The sequence below is a fragment of the Nothoprocta perdicaria genome, unplaced genomic scaffold (assembly GCF_003342845.1).
Source record: "Nothoprocta perdicaria isolate Ctin4 unplaced genomic scaffold, notPer1 scaffold_133, whole genome shotgun sequence".
Classification (NCBI taxonomy): domain Eukaryota; kingdom Metazoa; phylum Chordata; class Aves; order Tinamiformes; family Tinamidae; genus Nothoprocta; species Nothoprocta perdicaria.
The window spans coordinates 967,348-986,854 of NW_020454461.1; the positions used below are offsets into that span (position 1 = coordinate 967,348).

At 42.1% G+C, this 19,507-nt stretch overlaps 1 long non-coding RNA gene across 1 annotated transcript; it reads right to left on the reverse strand.

The window, feature by feature from the left end:
• Window positions 1-296: 296 nt before the first annotated feature.
• Window positions 297-18,852, reverse strand: LOC112942791. Its single transcript, XR_003248455.1, has 2 exons — window positions 18,659-18,852; window positions 297-352 (listed from the first exon to the last, which is right to left on the reverse strand). It is a non-coding gene; the product is annotated as an uncharacterized LOC112942791 (long non-coding RNA).
• Between the last annotated feature and the right edge of the window lie 655 nt (window positions 18,853-19,507).

The window sequence follows — 19,507 nt, forward strand, 5'->3', positions numbered from 1 at the left end:
AATATCTCCTTCTACTACATTTGCAGTTTTCAAATGTCTTTGAGTGTTTAAGGAGAAGAGATAAATGTCATATATTTTTCTTAGCCAAGCAGAAAGTACGACCTGTTTCCACATGTGCTTAAAAAACACCAGTCACTGGTGACAATGGACAGGCAGGTCATTTTAAAATGGAACTATTTCTACAAGGCTTTTTAGCTGAGATCCAAACCCTTGAAAATTTCACCCTAAATGTGAGCGTCTTCTTAAAATTCCTCCTTACCCTTTTGTGTGGATATGACACTCCCCTCCATGTGCCCTCCATTGTCGAGTTCTGTTGGCGGACGTAATTTAACTTGTAAGCAACACATGATGCCTAGAGAGAGTAAAATACACAGATTCTTTTGGCACTCTTTGGGGAAGACCTGCCAAGACAAAAGAGAGTGCTCCAAACACTCCAAATGAGTATCAGTAACAGCTATACATCAATCCACTTCTTTCTGTATCTGTTATACTATCTGTCAAATAAAACTGCTGAACTTCATGCCTAAARTCTAGGCCTTGAAGGAAAACTGTGAGAGCTATCAAAGATAAAGAAATCTTGAAGGTTGAGTGCTACTACCTTCTATCTAATTGTGCTGAAATGGATTCCACAGAAAATGACTCATTTCTCACACTCACTAATTAAATCTGTTTCAGAGGCAATTCAGTGGCAACTCCCCTCCCTTACAACATTGCCTAGAGAAGCAGTGAAGACCTCTGTAAGAAAACTCACTGGAAATCTGAGTCAGCAAGTTTCTGACAAATAAGAGGGACAGYCAAAACCAAGGATGGACTCTTCCCAGTTTAGCCAAGAGCGTGGTAAGACTTGGCTGGTCCTGAGAAACCCAGGTTAGATGCTCAATTTGGGTTCCTGAGGGCATGGACTTGGGTCTCTCTCTTCTTCACCCCAAGCAATTGTCAGATCCACTGGCACATTAAGGTTGGCCTCACATATGCTTCACAAGGAAAAAAAAAATCTAAAGGTCTCAGGTTAGACTTGTAATAGGTATTTTTAAGCCTTAACACTGCTACGACATGAAGGACCATTTCCTGTACAGTCCTAGGTAAGACAGAGGACTAGCTGAAAGAGTCAAGCGATGAGGAAGGAGAAACAACATGCTTGTACCCTTTGAAGTTGGCTCACGTGCTGCCTCCCTGGCCAGGCAGTTTGGATAGGTAGGGCAAAGTTAAGGCTATGGCTCTCCTTCTTCTCTCCCATGCCCTGCCTCTGACCCTCACAGCAGGGCACCCATAGGAATCAGCAAAGTTAGAGAGAACAAGGAACAGCCTGACTCAGAGCAGTCTAAGAGACTGTGGTTTTGTGCTTACAGAGGGATCTCTGTTTTGCTTTACTTTGTAGCTAACATGGACTCACACAATTACAGAGAGCAGCAGGTCCCGGGAGGTGTTTAACCCCATCGTGGTGCCTCCCTGAATGAAACTAAAGAGCACCAAGGACCAAGAGATGCGATGTCAGGTATATTGCAGGCACAGGGATCAGCTGCAATTATTCTTTGGACATTCRTATCTCCTAGGCCAGCGGCACCAAAAGTGTGAAAGGAGTCCCTGGGCACTGCCGGCATTCTCTTCATTTAAGTGTTATGGATGAACCAAAACACAAGAAAGCAAGGGAGTACTTGCAAGGAAGGGTCTGAAACGTGGGGAAGATCAGACTTCTGCTCCCATTTGCGCCTGGGAGTGAATCACTTCATTTGTCCCCTGTACAACAGAGATTCTCCTTTCTCTTTGTTACTCTTATCAGTTTAGAGAAGAGTCTCTGACAGTGTGCAGGCACCTAACAGACAGCACAGAGGCAACTAAACAAGGTTAGGGATTTGAGATGCTTCTGCAATTGCATGAAAAAATATTGCTTTGAAAGAGGATTTTTTTTTTCTCTCATGAATACACTTGCTAGTGTAAGAATGAGATGCATTTTTTTCAACATTTTCAACATTTTATGCATAAAAATTCAATGGGAGAATACTTTCTCATACTCAGCTGAGCAAGAACTAAAATAAACCATTCCTAGCTATTTCYACTTTTCTAGCCACGCACTCCCCAAAACAGTCCTTAAATACCCATAACAGATCATCTTCATCAGGTTCTGGAGATACAGACAAAGGGACCTGCTTGACTGCCCTGGCTCCGACTCAAGAGAACTTTTTTACTCCAGTCACGTACAGGGGTACACTAAGAAATAAAAACCTGGAATGCTACAAGATGCTCTGTGCCAGGTCAAATAACTCCTTATTAACTTCAAAGCCCTGGTGAGAGCTTTAGAGTTGACAAGATGCACTGTGCCCTGGCAGCTGGGACTACCCAGCTGACAAAGAAGCCTTCTGGACACACTTATCACGTAAATAAGAAAAGTCAGATCATTCTTATACGGAATATGATAATGACACCATCTAAACATGGGATAACTACTGGGTTACATGGACTGGCATGACCCAAACTCTGCATAGGGGAGTGAAGAGTGCCGTATGCATGAGGACCTTCTTTTGTAGACCTTGCAAAGCAAAGCCTGACTGATAGTTTGGCTTTCCAGTGACAGTGCACATAAAATAGCTCTGGCACTGCCCTTCACTGAAAAGGTGAAGCTAGCCCTTCACCCTCTTAAGAAGGTAATCAACAACCCTGAGTCCTGTCTCAGTTAAGCCAAAAGTTGGCAAATGCCCTAGCAACAGGAAGAAAGCAACATGGAAACTGCTTCTGCAAGGCAGGTGCCTTGCAGGACCATTTCAAAACTGAACATGGACAATCAAAAAGATTCTGCCTTAACCACTGTTATCCCCATGGTCTGACAATAGCTGCTCTCACCCATCTTGCAACCCTCTCTCCTTTCTGCAAAGGGTCAAGATCTGTCTCATCTACTAGTTCCTGAAGGCAGGGTGCACGTTCGCCCACACATTTAAGCAAAGGCAAGCACACTGCTGCCAGAGCTCTGCAACTTTAATGCTCTGCTGGTGCTGCTTGCTGGGGGTGTTCAGAGAACAGCAGAGCYGAGTCACACAGAAGGAGGTAGACCAGCAGACCTAGCTTCAGGTCTCCAGATTATCAGAGGGAAAAAATGTGAAGTACATATTGCAAAATGCTCCTCCCACAGAGTCACTGATAAACGGCCTTCAAACATCACTGTTTAAATAACATTTGAATCATTCTCTGAGTCAGTGATCAACAAATGACAGGTGACAGAAATAGCAGTTAGGCAAGACAGCAGGAAGTGTTAAGGAAAGCAGTAGGCAAGGTGTGGCATTCAYAGCATATCCTTTGGCCAGCCAGGTCAGAAATCCATGTAATAAGTCACAGTTCTGGGTAAATCCTCAGTAAAGGTCTGATTATACTGATAGATAGATAGCAGAGTTTACACAAAAAAAAATTACCAATACCATTAGGAAACAGTCATCAGTTACTTTGTGAACAACAGTAATGCTGAAAATTGGATTGCATTTATATTTTGTTCTGTCCAGTTTCACCTCATCTTCATATGCTTCTCCGGTACTTTTCCTGTTTATCACTCTTGATTAAAGAGTGCTGAGAATCTCTCCCAAAATAGCAGTAAGAATCAAATTACATTCGTTCCAAAAAGGAGCGAAGATACTAAGAAAATTAAGAAAACATTTTTCTAAACATTGCTTGCTTGTATCATTCAGAGCTTTACTAGAGGAAATTGCTCTTTAATGAGTTAAAAAATAAATTTAAAARTTGCTGTCCTCTAGAGAAATCCACACAACTACTGGCTCAGATCAATGACTTCCCARTTGCACAATTGGCTAAAGCAAAGTTTTTCTGTAAATGACTGACAGATAAGAACGTTCATGACAAGACTTAACCATTTTTGCAGTTGCTCTAAATGAGTAAGATCTGATCATACAAAGTTTTATTTATTTTACAGAAGCAGTGTTTATCACACCAGTTAAACCAGTTTGTCATATGCAAGTGAGTCCGCGGAAGAAAGGGCAAAAGGGAGATTCCTCCACATACAAAACTAAATAGAGCTTAAATGCACCTCCTCACAGACTTAGACCTGCGTCTAAGTGTATCCCTGGAATAATATAAAAGTTGCTTATCTTTGCAAGCGTTAAGTAACTGTTCCCATTTCTATCTTTAAAAAGGTTTTTGAAGTAAACATGATTTGAGTGATTAAAAGGTTAGTGAGATCCACATTCTTTTTTTCTGAAGTACTACCAGCATCAGAAGCAAAGCAGGAATTTAGCCTCTGAGCAATAGTGCCTGCATGCAAACCTCTCTGCAACCTCGCCGCTCTGCTTTATGAAACCAGAGGAAAGCAGAGTGGACACGTTACGTGACCTCACGGGTAAAGCTACATGTGCTGGCAGTGCCTGCTGCCAGGTAATCAATGGTGCTGCACTGAGCACGCACCCCTGCCAGGCAACCTCAGGCGCACCTGTGACTGGCTCCAAGGCACCGACACAGCACGACCAGCACAGCCTCGCAGGCTCCTCCAGGCTGCCGTGACCTGCAAAATAACAAACTCAGTTTCATGGGGAAAGATTCGTCCTTATGTCTTTTGCTATTGTGAACTGATACAGAAACTTATCTCTCCTCAAAATGCCCATATGCTTAAAAGCAGTACAGCTCCTGTGATACGTGCCAGCCTTGCACTAGCTTTCCTTTTGATGGGGGAAAACGGCAGCTTCTGCAGCGCTAAATGTCGCCTCACTCACCAACACCTTCCAAGGAAGGTGGTTCAAGGCTTGGGGCACCAGGTTGGAGCTCGGCGGTCACAGCGTTATCTCAGCTCTGACACAGACCTCCCAGTCCGGGCAAATCACTCTGTCTCCCTGCACAGAGGTTCAGCTGAGGCGAGTGGGACACAAGAACAGTGAGTGGGATGTGAACTCATTTCCCCTCTGCGAGTCTCCCCCCCACATACCCCCTGCAGAAGGTGATGGTAAGATTAAGCTGAGGAACCGGTGCAGAGTGATGAGCACCACAGAGAGGAGAAAAGCAGGATTCGGACTGCAACAGCCCATGTAGCCCCGACCCCTGCAAGCGCTTGCCAGGGCTTTTAAAGGGCCTGCTCTCTCTGCGTTGATTTGTTTATCCCCGTTCCCGCCCAACCCAATATGTTATCTTTACATCGCAAAGTCTATTTCTGAACATGTCAACACAGTTCTGAAAAGGTCAGCCACATGACAGCATGCCCACKATGCTGCACAGGGAGCCACAGAAACAGCTGCATTCCTGGAAATCACAATTTGAAGGATTTTCACAGGAAAGTCTGACACAGCAGCTGAGCTGACAGACAAACGTAGGCGAGCCACCGTCTTCCCCCTTTTGTTATCACTCCTATTTCTGTGCTTTGCATGAATATCTGAAGGTTGCTTCTAAGTATAGGTTTTGCTGGCTTTGTTTGACAGCATGCCATAGCTCTCAGACATGATAACACCAGCCGGGTGCTAGCTGAACTATATTTACCAATGTATTTCATAAAGAAAAAAACCTTTTGTGTCTTTGAGCAGTTGAGGGTTTTTTTTTCCCCTTCCCTCTCCTTTCTTTGCCCAGACAGCTTAATTCTGTTATTTACCAGATGTCACCCTGACAAGTCAAATATTAAAAGAGAAGAGCCAGGATCTGTTTACATGAAACAATGCTTTGAATAAGCAGATCACGTTTCTAAGAAGCTAAAGAAACCTGTTGACGCAGTTTTTCTCCTCTGGACAAATGAATACATCAGAAACTCCGAGGCAGAACTCGGCAGTAGAAGTGGATTCACGTATGTAAGTGCACTTCCCAGAATCACAGAACAGTCGAGTTTGGAAGGGACYTCTGGAGATCATGTAGTCCAACCTGCCTGCACAAGCAGGGACGCCTAGAGCAGGTTGCACAGGATCACATCCAGGCTGGTTTGGAGTATCTCCAAGGAAGGAGACATCACAATCAATCTGGGCAATCTGGTCTAGTGCTCTTGTCACCCTCATGGTCAAAAACTTTTGCACTTACGTTCAAAGAAAACTTTCTGTGTTTCAGGTTGTTCCCACTGCCTCTCATACTATTTTTGGGCACCACTGAAGAGTCTGTCCCCATGCTCTTTACATCCTCCTTTCAGATACTTATACACATTGATAAGGTTTCCCGTAGGCTCTCCAGGTTTCTCCAGGCTGAACAGGTGAGGTCTCTCAACTTTTCATTTCAGCAGCCCTGCACTGGACTTGCTCCAGGAGCTCCATGTCTCTCTTGTACTGGGAAGGTCCGAACTGSACACAGCATTCCAGGTGCAGCCTCTCCAGAGCTGAGCAGATGGTCAGGATCACCTCCCTCAACCCACTGGCAGCGCTCTGCCTAACGCAGCCCGCGGTATCACTGCCCTTCCTGGCCACAAGAAGCCTTACTGGCTCATGGTCAGCTTTTGTCCACTAGCTCCCCGACATCCTTCTCAGCAGAGCTGCTCTTCAGCAGGCAGCCCCCAGCCTGCACTGGTGTGTAGAGTTGCTCTTCCCCAGGTGCAGGATCCTGCACCTGCCTTCGTCAAACTTCATGAGGTTCCTCTCCCTGCCTGTCATGATCCCTCCAAATGGCAGTGCAGCCCTCTGGCGCATCAGCCACTGCTCCCAGTTTGGTATCACCAGCAAACTTGCTGAGGGTGCACTCTGCCTCTTCATTCAGGACACAAAAATATATTTCATAAAGAAAACAATATTCTRATTTTCTATATATGAAAAGAATCCATGAAAGTTCAAACATTTGATAAATTGCAACCCACCCTCTAAACTACTTATAGAAACCTTAGAGAACTATGTGGGGGGGRAAAAAAAGGCACAATTATTCAAAAATATATTAATCACAGTTCCAAAACATTTACAAGCTGTTCACAGAGTGATTAACTCGGCACGAGGGAAGTGCCTGGGTAAAACCCAGCATTGTGTGGGCAGGAAATGTACCACAGCTCTTCGYCTAGAAGCTCACACTACTGCCCTCAAACATTATTTTCACTTTCCAACTCTCATGCATGAAGGCAGGTAGTTTTGCCTAGCTAACTGCCCTTACCATCCTGCTACACTGACAGCATTGAATGCGGCCTGGATAGTACCCACCGGAGGGAAAGCACATGTTAGGACAGCAAATGACTCATCAATGCCAGTCCCTTGGCCCAAAGCCCACTAAATCAATGCTCTGTAAAGGATGTAGGCGGGGTCCTCGAACCCAAAGCAACACAAATGATAATAGCAACAGTTGAAGTTCTTCCCAAATCAGTCATTTACAATATGTTTGCCTTCTTTTTCAAATCATGCCTTCAAATAGCAATGAAGAAGGAAGGAATTACAAGGAAGATGATGTATTTTAAACCTGAYGGCTCTCAGCCCTAAATCAACCACTTCAGTACAAAGAGAAAAACATATCTGCATGTTTTTCTTTATATGCAGTAAAATATATATATATAATATATAGTTTACATTAATGGCATATTAACATTTCAAAAAATCACTGGCAGAGTCTATGAATTTATATCACTGAATGCTGTTAAACAGCCATTATGTTCCACCTCAAAATGATMACCTCTAAGCAAGGGAGATTATAACTCATGTGTCATTTTGTCCCTCTAAAAAAACAGACATGGGATCATATTGGCAATGATAGTCCCCCCCATTTTAAAGCAATCCCTCTCCTTCAATGCCCACGTTCTATGTATRGCACACACCCTCACATGTTTAAAGAGGGAGGCTCAATGTTTACCATCATCTCAGACCTATCTTTGGCAAACAAGGAATTGACTCCAGTACAATCCTCAAAAGGAATATATCTGTTCTTCCAAAACCTACAGTTGGCCTGGCTGCAATAGTACTAAGAAATTCAGGTCCAAATCACATAGCAGCACTCTTTAAAAAGGCCCAGACCTTTGTATGAGAAGAGCTTTTACACCAAAACGGAAATAATCATGCAGTAACTTTGCTCTCCTCTCCACAATTAGGACGCTGCATTTACAGACTTTCTAAGAGCTTGGTGGTAGTGAAGGAGGAAATCAGAGAGAATATACATATATACAAACCTACCTACCTATCTATCTGTGTCTCTCAGTATACAAACCTACCTATCTATCTATCTCTGTCTCTCAGTATAAAATCCAACTTCACTGCATGATTACAAAGAAACCATTTGACCTTTCTGTGCCCCTCTGACCATGGAGATTAAAGCTTCTTTACAACCTTCCTGTCCAYTGGGAATAATTCTACAGCAGGATATCAAACAAGTTTTTTAAAGATGGAGTAAATGAAGAAATCTCCTGTCCTATGGAACTCGTTTTGCCCATACTCTGGGAGATAGCAGTTAGATGACAGAAGGAGATGGGCATCGGTAATAATGGAGSTGGAACGAAAGGATGGAACAACAGGGAACTGAACTCTGCTGTAGCATCTGCTACAGTGCTGTCTTAAAATTAAATGATGAACTGATTTTAGACAGTCTCAAAGAATGTCACTAAACCCCCCCGCCTCATTTTGATGAGTTGCTTCCACAGCAATAAATTTGTTTAAATTCGAACTTTAACAAAAAAAAAAAAAAAAAAAAAAAAAACCACCCACTGATAAAAACAGCCAAAGATGCAACAGATACAAAATATGGATGGGGCTATAAAAGGTTTAATCACCACTTGTTTGGCATGAGCTGCATAATTCACCTGTGCTTCTGCCACTCATATGTATTGTAGCCAGGACCAAAAAATTTTACAGCCTCTTCACAGTTTTGCAGATTATTGATTTGTCTCTTGTAAACACATCAAGGGGAAAATGCAGAAGTGCAGTCACAGAGGCACTGGCTCCCTATCACAACCAGGTGCCACATGCAAGAATGTTATGTAAAGAGGATTGTGGGGTGTGCTTATTTTGCCAATTATCTTATATTAGATCTGTGACTGCACTTGTCTGCAAAATGCAAACAGTTACCAATGAGGATCTCACCAGCATGATAGATGCTAAGATATCTCTTGTGATGTTTGCTGCAAGCATCAGAGAAACCGAGTCAGGAAAGTTGTGAACATCTGCTTCTCTGCTTCTAGCAATAATAAAAAGAAGAATAGCTACAGGGAAGTGGCAATTCAACCTGTTAAGTGTCATCAGAGACGCAGATGACAGCTACTCGTAGTGGGAAAAAGAGGACTGCCATGGAATACCAAGTGTGCCCTACACCACCAGATAAGGCTCTCCATAAAAAGTGGAAAAAAAAAAAAAAAAAAAAACCATTCATTCTGGCACTGACTCTGCTTCAACAAACTGTTAGCTAACTCACATTACGATTTGGGGAGAACTTTTGAATTTTTAATTGTTAGACTGCTCTGCAAACTTCCTTCAATCCTTTTGCTATTCCAGACACACATACTTGAGATAAAGTATATGTGTATACACTTACAATTTATTATTGTGATAATATTTTTATTACTCACAATACTTGAAATAAATCCACTGACTTTTTGGGTTTGTGAAAGGGGAAGACTGAGAACTTAAATTCCAAAATTTCTATTAGTTCACRTGAGAATTTTTGCACACTCCAAACTTTCATCAAGGAATCTGTTGGAAAAGCTGACACCTTAACTCTGAGCTCACCCAAAAAAGTACATTTCCTCTTGTGACTCAAATCTGGTTTCCAAATATAATGAGGATCAGACAAACAACAGATAATTTGAGAAAACTGAAGAAAATAATCATTGGGGGGGGAAAAAAAAGAATATTCAGCTCTTTTTTTGATTGATACACTTTGTTTAACCCAACAAGCAACACTTTGACTTGTTCCTTGGTTCTGGAACCCCACCTTGAACACAGAGGGACAAGGTTCACTCTATAAAAAGGACCCTGGTCTCTGCTGGGACTCTTCTCTGGTCATGCAAACATACACACAAAACAGTTGTGTGCCCCAGTTTTCTTAGACAGACAAACCACAACGGGCTTCAGGAAGGAAAAGTAATTTTTTTAATGACCTCATTTAATAGATAGATGTTTCTCAAGAACCTTATTAAAAATAGAAACAGACGCAGTTCAAAGAGGCCATCTGTAAAACAAATACAACAGGTCATATCCTTCAAATGTCATAAAATAGACGCAAATTCAGTACAGCTATCCCGAACTTAAACATGCCATAGGACGCAGTCCTGCCTGCCTCCTAAGCGTGCTACACAAACTCCCTGCTGCTTTCCCTGTAACTACAAAATATGAGGCCAGGTGGAATCTGGGTCTTGTGTACTTGCCTAGAAGGGAGAACAGTCCCTGTAAACCTGCCTAGCGAGGGACAGCTGCTGGGTTGGGATCATCTAGCTGTCACCTGGAGGTAAATCTGTTAGTATCTGAAACACTAAACTTCTCCTGTTCGCTGGGAGGATAGAAGAGCTTCCCGTTCACTACATGAGCATATAACCCAAAATGATTTGTGTTCTGTCCGTCCTTGTGGCAGGTCTGGCCACTCACTGTTCGGTCTTAAGTTATAGGTAGCATGTGAGTAGCTCAGGCAAGGCTGCTCTCCAGGGCTCCATCTCACAAGCATCAGGGACGCTGTGCTGGAGATCTCTGGGGAGCGAGCTGCTCARCAGAGACCTGGGAGGCCTGACAGCAGACTTCGCCAGTCTTGGCAAAGGAAGTACAGGATGAGGCAAAGGAAGTACTTATAATTTTAATATTTATACCTATAAATAGTAACTCCTCTTCACTGGAGGAAGTGGTTAAAAGTCACCACTGCACCTGCGTTAAAGGGCAGTCACATTCCACACTTGCTCTCACAGAGCAAGAAACTCTCTCCCGCTGGACAGAAGGAGTTCAAGTCACTCTGGAAGCGCAGTTCACTGCTCCCTAAGTAACACGCCAATGTAGCAGTCAAGTGAAGAGAACACAAGCCCTCCTYGGAAAGTCTCTTCATTTCTAAATAGAGACCAATTTCTGGTCCTTGCTCTGCCACAGGGTTGGTAAAATCTGCCCTTACTTTGTAAAATCTGCCCTTGCCCTTACAGGAAAGTTGCAGAAAGTTGCACAGTTGCACAGAAAGTCACCTGTGCAAATGCAATTAGCTGTCACTAGCAGGGTCCTTTAACCTCCCCCAAGCCGATCACAGAATCTGCAGACAGACAAAAGTGGAAAACAGATACAGCTAAATCCTTCCTGATCCTATTCACTGTGATGCAGCCAACCTCTGAAAAATGGGACAACGCAGATATGTTCTTTTCTAAAGAGGAAGATCTGACTTGCAAGAGAGGGAACAGTTATCTACTAGTTTTATCTTGGCTTTATCCGATCTTGTCAGAGCCATGAGGACGATTTAGGGAGAAAAAAGTATCAGCAAACTTGAAGGACAGAAGTGAAGTCAAGTACTGCAGGGCGAGTGGGAGGGGAGAASTTTCTCTCATCCCTCTGTGCGTGACCTATGTAAGTATTCTCCTAAGCATATGAAGAAATAGGCTACATGTATTTTCATGTGGATGAATGATTACTGCAGAGCACCAGACCTGCCTTAAGCTCTAGCACAAACAATGAAACAGAGCTCTAGCACAAACAATGGAAAATATAGTGGTCATCATTAAAAACTGAACATTTGCCACATAGCAATTACCACACTGTGGTGTATAAAAAGACCACAGATACTTCCTGAACATAAATGGAAAACATGGTGTCTCAGATACCAACAGGCTGGTAACTGTTAGCAAATGTTGATTTTTCTATGGAATCCCAAGCTGAATATAAGCCTTTTTTGAGATCCAGCTATTGCTATTTTCCAACCCTCAACAGACTGCATTTCACTGGTGCATGAAATGATCCTTCTGCCATGTATAATAACTTGTGCAGCCCTTTGATTCTGCACAGAGCTGGTCAATGTGTGTGTGCATCACTGCCCTCCAACGAGTGGAATCAGAACTGTTCTTAATCCCACACAGCCCTGTGCTTGGGAAGTTCTCCTGCTACAGGATGCTTTGCTCTTGAGGATGGCAGAGTTGTGCTCTCTCCCATCTGTTCCAGCAGTTTCCAAGCAGTTGCTGGGTGAAACAACTAGAGCTGTTTGGAAAATATGGGCTGGAAAGTTTTTTGATGAAAAACGGAAATTGTTTCCCAATGAAATCTAGGCAACAAAATATTCTATTTCCTTGTTAACTACAGAGGTGGTTGGAAATTTTCACTTAAAAATATTTCCAATGGAAATCAGATTTTCCTTATTCCTACCCATCCTGCCTACCTTCCTCTTACCAGAAAAAGCTACATAAGAGAAGAACAAATACTATTTTTCGCTAAGGCCTTCTGAAGATTAAAAAGTATTTTAGTGGCTGTAGATTAAATGCAATACTTAAGGGCACATCTAATACCCCATGGCTTGTGGGGTTTTTTTTCCAACTCTTTTCAGTCCGATTGGAAGGTAATGCTGTGTGAGTCACTGAGAAAAGATTACATTACTTCCAGCTGCAACCTTCAAAATCCACTTCTAGTTATATACAAGCTTCTTCAAAGTTTTGCCCACACTGGCAGTACATTGGTTTCACGTCTCTGATGAATTTGTATTAAACGTACTCATTCATCATCAATGAAACCAGAATCCTCAGCAGTCTTTTAGATAAAGATTTCCAAAACCACCCCACTAGCTTCTAAGCATTCTTCTGAAACACAAGCTGTTAGAAATTCTAACAGCTTTGGATTTATGTGCTCATATTTCYTTTTCCAAATGCATTTTATGTCTCACCTTTCCAACAAGCAAAAGGGTCAGACTCTATGAGCTCTCTCTCAACATCCTAGCGAGCCATGTTAATATGAATCATGTTCTAGTAGTAAATGTACAGATAGGCTTGTAACTAGATTTTTGTATGTCAGAAGTCAGCACAAGCTCAGTCTATGCTCTTGCAAGGAGGCAGAACAAGGAAAAGGTCTATACTTACTCAAAGGATATGAGAGGTGCCAAGAGCAATATAATAAGAATAGAGCCTATTATTCCACATATGGTCTTACTTATCTCTTATCCATATAAGAATTCCACGTCTTTCCCAAACAGCAAATAAGAGAGGGAGAACACTCAAGGAACTGAAGATTTCACTCTGGTTAAACAAGTCTATGTGGAAAAAGGAAATAAGAACTGACCTAACATTGTAAAAMCTTATGAAACAGAATTTAAATTTGAAACTTTCCTAATCCCTTTTCTTACTGTTTCAGTTCCACCAATCCCTACCTGCTCTGAATATAAATAATGACATCCTCTCTGCAGCCTTTTTGACCCATGTGGGAAATACCAAAGTATAATGAAGTCCTGCTTATAAAAATAATTGTTTAAGTTTCTTTTCGGGAAAAAARAAAAATGTACAGATTATCACTCATTTTCAATTCTGTGGGATCAGAATCCTGTATTATACATTATACAAATATGCCAAAATGAATTTAAGGGGGAAAATTTATCTCAAAGAATTCTGCAAAAATCTTGATGCTGGTTATTCTCGTACCAAAACCTCAATCCTTCAAACTCTGACCTGTCACCAAACTTTCATGAACTTACACAGTACTGCCCACCCAGACTCATGCTGTCGGTGTGTTGGCTTTAACCTTTAAAGAAATGAGAAGTAACTGAAGGAAATCCTGAGCCAGCGTGTGCATTGTGCAACCAAAACCTAATATCATCTGTCTTCCTTTAACATAGGTCTGTATTCCTTTAACATAGGTCATAGGTCTGGTTCTTCAGAGAAGGACTTGATAAGAAACTTACTGCACATCTCCATGAGGTTTTGGACACGTCACCACACAACTAGTTGCACGGAGTTCACAAGCACCCAATGAATGGCAAGTTACCACACAAAACAAGGCCGGTGCCTTCAGCTCTGCATGATCTGGACAAGTCATTCCTCCCTTTGAAGTACTGAAGTATGAAATACTATTTTTGTCTTATTTTACTAACTTGCTTTCTCATTTCTCTTTAATGGAGAAAGCTTGTTTAGTTTCTGTGGTCACTTGGCACTATCATTCTGTCTAATACTAATTAATACTTAATACCTGAAGTACTTAACATTTTAATGGAAACATATCTTTTCATGACTGTGACTTTCAAACACATTTAAGACTCCAGAATGCATTTTATTTCTCTTAAGTAATGCATGAGAAAGTAAAAAGCTTATTCATTTAAAAAACAACTGGAAATGATGAATGTTCACAGCCTACTACTGAAGAAAGCCATTTCTAAATGTCCTGCTGTGACCCATTCCTCTTTAATGGAAGAAGTGGCTTTTGGCTAGGTGCCTAATGCAAACATATTTCTGCACTGAATAAACAAATGGGAAGTCAGATGCTTCCAGATCTCCAATTCTTTTGATACTTTAAATTATAATCCTCAAGGAATAAATGAGCGAGCATAGTACAAGAAACACTGGCTGCTCTGATCTTTGGAGCTCCAGCTAGCAGCAACTTCTTGCAACCTCAGTCATGCTTGTGAGTTTGTGAATCCTTGGAATTCCCACTCATTGCAATACCTCATCGATCTACAGACTATAGCAATAGAAACTTCCCTTAATTTCATTACCACCTCTTTTTATAAGAAAAAAAAAGAAAAAAAAAAGGACAAAACTAGCAGCTAAAATCTTTAAAAATACATATACTTAAGTTTACTTAACAAGCTTTTTCACACGCTAGGCATAATGCTGCAGTTAAGCAAAACAGCTCCAGTTTAGACTATGGAGCAGATACAGCTTATAGGCCACACCACCCAGAAGCTGAGTTAACCACWGTGTCCGATCTAGGCCTTTTCCCTGAAGGAAGTATGTCCAAGGGCAGTGAAAAGACCAAACGCTCTGGGACATTTCAAGAGTCCAGACTGCTCATCTGGATCAAGAGGTTTGGATAATTTGAACAAAGACAGAATAATGCTATGGATTATATTTTGGCTTCACAGAAGTCAACTGTCCACAACTGCAGAGGACATAGGATTTCACTTTGAACTATGAGGTAAGCTAATGAGTGAAGACTGTACTTCCATCTCTTCCTGGTGACTTGTTTTGTCACCCTTTCACAAGTTTCCTAATGTCTCTACTTCTTCATTTATAATTGGAGATGACAGCTTTTTAAAGTGCTTTTTATTCCAAGGATGGAAAAAGACCTATTATTGTAATTGATTCTAAGTCTCATAGCCCTTTCCCAAAAGCCTAGCAAAAAATCTAACTTGAAACTCAGATAAATTTGAATCTGATATTTCATCAATGAATTGGTTTGGCTAGTGATTTTCTTCTGTAAAACAGAAACTGCCCAAAAAGTGAGTTTCAGACATTATGAATAGAGTTGGTAATCCTTTCAAGATTCTTTCAGCACTTTGAAAAAATCTATTCTGAAAATGCTGATGTTAAAGTCTCCCTTATTGCTAACAATATTGCTTATATGAAACAATGGTAACCATTCCATGTTATTGGCTTCCTCAGGGTTGTATTTGGTCAGAACATCTCAAAGACAGCCAAGATCAATCAGAAAAGATCACTGCTGGAGAAACTGGGGTTTCCTACCCCAGAGGAACTGGGGTAGGCCTGAAAGAGGGCGTGGGGGATTAGGAGTAGCAGGAAGCCCCCCATTTTGTTGCCATTTCACATGGCAACAAAAGCACATGTGCTAACACAGTACCAAGGTCAGGGAGCTGAATGGCTCAACACTAACGAAAGAACTGGTCCCTCCCCATGTTTTTCTTACTTTTAATCTTGATTCATTTGGCYCTTTTTTCCCCTTGCCAAAATCGACATAATTAATAAAACTGCTGGTAGCAAAAGAGATCACAGCTTGAACTTGGCTGGCTTGTTTCTACACAGCTCGGTCTTTCATGATGAAAGAAGTACAAACAAGAAGGGACATTTCTAGTGCAGTGGCCAGAAAGCTGGCAGGGCCTGACAATGAGGCATCTCAGAGCATCCCAGTCAATCTGTTGTCCCGCGTGCCAATCAATTAGGGCTACCAGATGCTGGAAAAGTTCRGTACAATATGTCAGATCCTATTGAGTTTTCGACTATGCCCCCAACACTGACCTTACCATGCTCTTCTTAAAGACAACTATAAACTTTGTCTGGCTTCATTGTTAGCAATGAAAGCCCTCGCTGACTTTGCTATAATTCCACAGAATTGTCCAGTGAGAATATAATCTGTGTTTTGAATTACAAGAGGTAGGCTGTTTATCACAGTTGCTTATTATGAAAAAAAGACCAAGACATCTGATTCTGTAAAAGAGGGCTTATTTTAAAACAAAAGTGAAGTGAGGTGCTCAGCTACAAAATCCTAGGCTGGGTTGGTGATTACACCTAGCTAGGTTGGTCATTACACCATACTCCCCATACAAACTTGCATTTTTAAGGTTGCCCTGAGCTGGCCTGAATGGTGCTGATACTCCAGCCTAACAGTAATGCCAGATCACAAACACACATCAGCAGGCAGAACTAAGGCCTGTCAACCAGTTCTCCTCTCCGGAAGACAAGTATTTTGTCTAGATGAAACATTTCTTGGTTGCCTCCACCTTCCTGTCTTGTGTATGACAACCAAACACAGTCTTGGTTATTCGAGACATTTGAGGCACCTGAAATGTTCTGCTAAACACTGGCTTAAGAAACAGGACATGCTTAGCCTCTGCTCTAAGGTGGATCACAATGCACCTTTATATACAGCACCCTGTTATTCATCTGCCCTCTCCTCTTCTTGCTTGCAGGCTCTGGGCAGTCTCCCTGTTATCTCAGCTTTTTATTCTAAGTGGCGTTTAAGTGGCTCTAGAACTCAGAAGCTTTGGATAATTGAGTTTGGGGTACTGTTACCTTTTTTTTTCTTTCCTTTAAAGGCACAGGAAGTTTCAAACACTTGCCTTTACAGACAGCGTCTACAAAGCCAGAAACAGGGTCAGTTCACAGCAGAGGATATAAAAATACTCTATCTTTTGCAAAAAAAAAAAAAAAAAAAAAAAAAAAGAATTATTCTCACTAGAAAAGCAGGTATAATCCAGGAAGTCCAGGTTTCAGAGTATTTATTTAATGTTTCCCTGCAAACTGTTCTTGCCAACGTGCTCCTAAGTTCTGACTGCCCCACAACATTCGGGCTATTTCTAGGGCCAAAGAGATGGCAGGACTACAGCTTCCCAGAATGGACAGGGTTAGTGCTRGTTAGATTTGTTCCAGTCAGACCTAACAAGTCTTAAGACAGTAAGGCAGGATCCTGTTCCCTGCAGCGACGCTGCTCACAAGGAGGCACAKGAAAGCCTCCCAGAGACGAGACAGGCCGCCCTCACATGCCAGCAAACACTGTGGTTCTCAAAAGAGAACAGCAAACCTCCTCCCAAGGCCAGTCACTAGAGATACAGAAGGAGCCTGTCCCCACAAGCCACTGTGCTGGTCTACAGCAGCAGCAGCTCCAGCTCTGCATCCCTGACTTAGCAAAGGATACAGGTTCCCTGAGTAAAGCTGACCAAGACACGGGCCCCAGGCTAGGAGGACCACAGCCCTTGGGGAAAGGGGTGCTGTGCTACAATCATCTCCCACAAGTGGCTTTGTGGAAGTTTTGTTGACTGCTGGCAGTGGTTGTTTTGAATCTTTGGGTTCACTGAAGAAAGAGGATCTCAGATAAATGACTCATCCATAGAGGAGGTATCATGTGAAGACAACCTGGGGGAGCAGACACAGCAGGCACAAGGGCAGGACAATATTACCGCATAGACCCCGTGATGCCAACATGCTTTCTGCTCTTAGTAAGAGCYGAACGCAGTTGCTCAGGTGCAGTAACAGTAGCAAGAATGAGAAAACTCTACATAGCTTTGATCTGAAACAGCTTCTTGCTTTAGAGAGATTTCTGCAATATCTGCTTTGCCAATATGCATGAATGGAGCCTCAGTTTCCCTCAGTATCTCATTACTCTCCCTCAGTGTGCTTTCATGCAGAGATAGGGCAGTCCCTGCAGAAGTAGGCTTTAGTAATAGAGAGAAAAAAAAAAAAAAAAAAAAGACACATTTTCATGGCAAGTTTTAGATGTTTCCAGAAACAACTATAATGTTAGAGCAAAGAAGAACACTAAGCATGACACCAATGCAGAGCTGCTTCTGTTCTGCTGTTCCTGATTAACTGTATTCTTCACTGGCATACAGCCACGCGTCTGCAGCCCAAGGCTTGTTCTTTAACCCGCAGGATTGCTGCCATTTTCCACTCTGCCAACCAAATGGGCACTGTATGAACTCTGCTTCAGCAAGTGAACTCAGCAAGCTCCTTTATTCGTCTCTGACCCTGTTCAAATGGTTGTTAAAACATCCCACCACTACCCTACCCTGTGAGAATTTCATGCCTTGGTTTCTTATGACTCCGGCAGCTTTTTCTTCTCCATGAAACAAAAGCAAGAGACTTTCATTCTGCAACCCTACTACTCTGCTACTATTGAAGATCTTCACCATTTGATCACTTACTTTATTCACACTCAAAAGAGCCCACTCTAGAGCCACTGACGTGGGGACAGTCCACTCCTCCTGTGGTACCTCTGCAAAGATCAGGGCCTGCCTAACAGAAGGGTATGRTATCGTGCTGGCTGCTCTTTTTAAGGCAAATAGAAATACAGTCTGCCCCTCTAGATGCTGTTTTCAAAATCTTGAAGCTGTCTGGAATCAAAAAATGTGTTAACATCAGGAATGCATTAATACCATACCCATATTTACAATTACATATTTTTTAAAAATTACACAAACCTACCTTACAGGACAGGCCACAAGGCAAAGTCAGCACCTTGTAGAAACAAGCTCAGTAGCTTCTCAACAAACAAGGTATAGAGCCACAAGTCAAGATTTGTCTCCATTCACCCTCTGCTTAACCTTCTAGCARTCAGCAAAGTCTTCTACACCTTGGCTTAATCATCAGTAAATTGAAGATCATTAGCACAGGCTTCACAAGGAGGGAGGCACATCTGCAAAGCTCAAATAAAACAGTATTACTGAGAGCAAAGTACTCATTACAGCTGAGAAACACAAATAAATGTTCATGAGAAGCAGGAGCGAAATCCTCTGATTTACAACTGAGAAGTAATTTCAAAATGATTTGATTCAGCTGATTTAAGCTCCGTTTCTTGTTTAATTCACCTGAGTCTTTTAAGCAGAAGGCTTTGGTTTTTTTAATTCTCTTATCATCTGTGTTGGGGAATCAGACTCAATTTATCTCAACTCAGAGTATTAAAAAATATCCTGTTAAAGGACAAAAARCTGGAATGAAAATACATTGTTTCACTTCAATGAAAGAGAACAAAGTCACTTAATCATTTTATAAAATCACACTATTTATTCAAAGCTACTCTTGCTGTGCTTTCTTTTTTTTTTTTTTTCCAGAAGTAAGGCTCTCTTTGCAAGCGCTGTCACCAAACTCACCTCGCTTTCCAGCAGAGTGCCTTGCATTACAGGAGGTATCCTGAGGCCAAAGGAAATGCAGGGTGCAGCATGACCCGGTGCAGCTCTGCTCATGGGGCTGTGCACTGCTGCTCACAGGAACTGTCTTTGCTGACACAGGAATGACAGGTTGTGTGAGGTGTCTGCTCTGCACTTACCTCTACAA